Source organism: Notothenia coriiceps, unplaced genomic scaffold (genome assembly GCF_000735185.1).
Source record: "Notothenia coriiceps isolate Sejong01 unplaced genomic scaffold, NC01 NC01_scaffold00022840, whole genome shotgun sequence".
NCBI classification, from domain to species: domain Eukaryota; kingdom Metazoa; phylum Chordata; class Actinopteri; order Perciformes; family Nototheniidae; genus Notothenia; species Notothenia coriiceps.
The window spans coordinates 1-5066 of NW_011355541.1; positions in this window are offsets into that span (position 1 = coordinate 1).

Genomic DNA, 5066 nt, shown 5'->3' on the forward strand with positions numbered 1-5066 from the left:
CACATCTGAAATGCTTAGGTCTGCATTGCTAACTTTTAGCAGAAATAGTTTTCTATGACCTCACTTTCTTTCTTTCAACTTTCTTTTTTAACTTATCCTCTAGTTATTTCAAGTGTTTCATGCTAAACGAACCCCCCTTTGGAACATTCTAATCTGACCCCATGGTACCTTTTAGTTTTCGCCGAAACAATTCCTCTTTTTTAAATGCACACTAGTTAAGTTTACCTTATCTTAAACAGAATGACTGACTCTCATGGATGGATTATTAAACAGACTAACTGACACTAGAGATGGGCCCCTCTGACCTTCACCTATACACATTCTCATTCAAAGAGACACATACCAACCATATAGATATACAAAAAGAAGACATTAAGTCGGAAATCCATACAAAGATACAGAAAACAACCAAAAAGACACATCACAAAAATACCCATAACCTCAAAAAGAGGAAAAAGTACAACAAAGTCTGTTTCTTGCTCTTACGTTGGAGAGATGGAGGGGTCTTTTTCAATAATGAACCAAATCCAATTGGTAAAGATTGACAGTATTGTGGGATGAAGTGACCCCTCTCTCTGATCCCAACATCCCAAGATTATATTTGCTCTCCATTTCTAATGCTCAAACAAAGACGGCAGATGGAGCTTTGTGTTTTTTAGCACAGATCCTTGGAATAGTTTTCAAAAAGAAAATCTATGGAATACTTTAGATACAGTCGGAAAGAGCAGCCAGGAAGCTTACTCTCTTATAAAGAAGGAAAAAGCTAATGTTGAATCTTGTTTGTTTAATAAATAAAAAATTGATTGAACCTTGACTTCTGTACTTACTGTAGCTTACTGTATAATATATATTTTGGATTTTAGATATTTAGGTCTGTCAGTTACTGATGTTTAAGTGTATTTACGATTGCTTTGTCTTATAAGGAAGAACAGCAGAAACTCTGCATATCTTCCGGCGCAAACTGAAAGCACTAAAGCCCCTGTCACACTGTCCCGAAATTGACACCCGATGGACACACGAATATGGAATTGTGAATTTCGCACGAAGATGGCCCCGAACCACACACGAAGGCAACATTTACATTACATTTAAGACATACAACTGCAACGAAAGTAACACAAACAATTCTGTTAAAGTATTATGATACTGTACTGATATTTTCCGACTTTGTTCTTTACTTTCTCCGTCTTTATATGTAGAAGATATTAAGTTTTCTCCGTCATGTTGTTTCCATAGCAACAACAACTTCCTCGCCTTCAAAATAATATATTATATCCTTTTTAGTTTCACAGAACACAAATTGGGTTATTTACATAATATGTTTACATGATTTTGTTGTGCAATAAAACAACCTGATGGACACACGATAAAGGAAATGTTCAAATTCGGCTCTGATCGTAGCAACATCGGGCCATTCGTGAGGGCATCTTAAGCCATCTTTGGCATGCCAAAGATTTTGCCACCGCTCACGAAGTTGCTGCCGGAGCCTGATAAATTCCACCGGCGGTCATACGATGGCTTAAGATGCCCTCACGAATGCCTTACGAAGGGCAAAATGGACACACGAAGTCAACACGAAAATGAACCTTCACAAGGTCCTTCGGCAATGCTTTGTGATGCCAAAGATGTTGCCACCGCTCCCGAAGTTGCTGCGAGCCTGAGACTCCAGCCGGCAGCATACGACCTGGGGCTTAAGAGCCCTCACCGAATGGCCGCGATGTGTTACGATTCAGAGGCCGAATTGAAAGCATTTCCTTTAATCGTGTGCGCGGTGTCCAAATTTTGGACAGTGTGACAGGGGGCTTAAGCCTCCGGCGGCTTTCAAAAAAAACAGGATGCGAAAGTAGTTTAACAACCCAGCATGTCCGCGACTGCTCAGTGCTGCTCAGCCGAAGTTAAAGAATTAAATGAATCGATAAATAAAGAAAAAGGAGACATCCGCAGTGTAGGGAAATCACATGTCGCTGACACACTAACACAGCACACACACACACCACACACCACACCACACACACACAACACACACACACAACACACACAACAACAAACACACACACACCACACACAGACCAGCCGCCGCGTGGATTGCAGCCGATCAGAGTGGCTTTTCGCATTATCAGATAGTTATTGTGCAGGCCTCTGTACGCCTGACATAAATATACAAAATCTGCGGCCCATTAAAACCATTTGAGATGCGTATGAATTACTCCACATATGTTAACGCATCCATATTGGCCAGTCCCTACTGCTATACACTTGTGTATTCATACATCAGAAGCTATTATGGACTGTATGTGTGTGGAAGGGCAGGCATGCTTAACATTCAGATTATGCATTGTTGCATTAGAGACAAAGCGCATCTGATACGCAATGGCCAATCAGCACAGCCTTGTACTCTCAAAGCATCCAGCTTAAACAACCTCCCAGCAAATTGCGCTTTTCCATTAGCGGTATTGCCCCCTGTATTGTTTTGTATTTAAATGAAGGCATTGACCTCGCTTTCGGGGCTGTAAAACAATTTCCACCACCACGGGCAATCTCAGGACACCCGCAATTACAATGAAGAAATCCCCAAATCACGGATAGCAGGGTTCTTACAGGGCACACAACAATGCAGTTTAGGCATCTCATTATTTGTGCAAATCCAAAAAAAAGAAAAAGGGGGGAAAAACAAAAGCCGAATATTATTGGCAAAAACTCCCCATTCTGATCATTTCACGGCTAGGCTTTGAGCAACATGTTTAATTTTAGGATTTTGTTTTAACACCTGACTAAAATTGAAATTTGATGAGAAAAGGCCCTTTGCCAAGCCTGCCAAGTTTTTTTTTTTGGTTTTTTTTTTTTTTCAGTTTTTTTTTTTTTTTTAAAATGACCGAGCCTTATCAGAAACAATCTTTGCTTTTTTTATGCCTTTCCCTTCAATTTCAACCTTTTTTTTTTCACTCCCCACCACCCTAAGTTGTTTTTTGGGCAGGCAGGCAAAGTTAATGGTTTACAAGTAAACAACACAAAACACACCCACCCCTGTTTTGGAAAATAAACAAAAAGGTTTTTTTGGTTTCGTAAAGTGTTTTGTGGTAAATACATTTGCTTTTTTTTTATGGTTTTTTTTTTTTTTTCAAAATCCCTTCCAAATTAGAAAAAACCTGCAGTGTTACCCTTAGGGCCAAAAATAAACAGAGAAACTGTGAAAAATACAGCGGAGAGAAAAGGCGCCTTTTTTTTTTTTTGTTTGGTCGCCGCCCCTTGTCCTTTGCCTGAGTTTTTTGTTTTTCCAAACAAGCTTTTGTCCTTTTTGTCAATTCTTGCCTTTTTTTGCTTTGCCTTTGCTTCTTTTTTAGATTGATGAAATCCTCAACTTTTTTTTGTCCCTTTTCGCAAACCTTTAAACACTTAACCAAAAAAAACCATATTCCCTGGAACAGAAAATGAAGCTTTTTTTCCCCTCAACTTCAAGCACTCAATCAAAACAAGTCCCCCCAAAAAGAGGTGGCCCCCGAGTAAAGGAATTTGAAAGATGAGGCGCATTTGGTCCCCTCCCCACTTTTTAAAAAACGATGCCTTTAGCAATGGGCCGTTTTTTACAAATTACCAGCTTTTTTGTGTAAATTGCCCTTATCCCATGCCCTTTGTTTAAAGTTTGGGCCAAGTTTTTTTTTAATAAGCAAAAGTTGTTTTTGGCAAAATTTTTGAAAACGATCTGATTTTAACTTTGGGAGCTACCCCCTAAAAAAAAAAAGAAGATGTTTTTTTTTTTTTTTTGGTAATGTTGACAAAATCCCTAGCCCAACGGTTTTTTTTCCTTTTTTGTTTAAATAATACTGAAGATTAATTAAATATAACCAAGAAAACCTTTCAACTGCCGTCCAAAACCCATTTTTCAAGATGCTAATTAGGTTTTTTTTTTTTTGAATCTTTTTTCCTCCCGAAAACACAAAACACAACACAATACACACACCACATACATTCCACACCCACCCACCACCACACACCCACCCAACAACACACACACCAACAACCACACCACAACACACACACAACACCACCAAAACACCACACAACCAAACAACACACAACACCAACACACCAACCCCACAACACAAACACACCCACCACACCAACACCAACACCACAACCAACAACACACAAACACACACACACCACCACAACAGCCACCACACAAACACAAACACAACACACCACCACACACACACACACACACCAACAACCACACACACAAACACTTTTCAACAACAAACATCCCCACATTACATCACCCAATAGTGGTCCACAGGAGTTAAATGTTTGTTTTTTTTTTAGAGTTTTGTTCTTTGTTTTCTATGCTTAAAAAACATTTCTCTTAGGTTGTTCCGCTGTTTTTCCCCAGTTTTTTTTTTTTTTTTTTCCAGCCAATCCCCTTTCCAGGTTTTTTTTTTTTTTATTTTTTAGCCAAAAGAGTGTGTGTTCCTGGGGTGGTGTGGGTTTTTTTTTTCCCCCTTGTTAAATGCCAACAAATTGCTGATTAAGGTTTTTTTCAACCCATGTGAAGCCCCTTTTTTGTGGCTTTCCGGTCCCCCAGATTACTTTTTTGATGGAAATTTCGGTGGGGATTTGTCTGTTTTTCCCCAAACCTTGTTACTCCTTTTCTCTTCCCTTTTTCCTTTTTTGGACACACACAACACCATTTTATTGCACAACAACTTCATCTCTCTCTTTTCTTCCTCACACCGCTCACGCTCTCATATTTTCTTTTTTTTTCCCTTGCAAAGAAGTATTTAACTATTTAAATAATAGCAAAATTTTTAGTTTTTTTATGTATTTTGCTTTTATTAAGATATACCGTTTTAATACTAAGTAATAGGTATTCTTTCTTTTTTAAATTAACTATTTAACAAGGGGCAATTCAAGTTTTTTGGTTTTTAAGCAGTTAACCAACTCCGTTTTTTTCCCCCGGCCCCCCTTTGACTTCCCCCTCCCCCCATTAAGAAGAATTGTAATTTAATTCCTGTCCTTCCCTGCCAAGGCCTCCGCCTTGGTTTAAACAACCCCCCAACCCACCAACACAC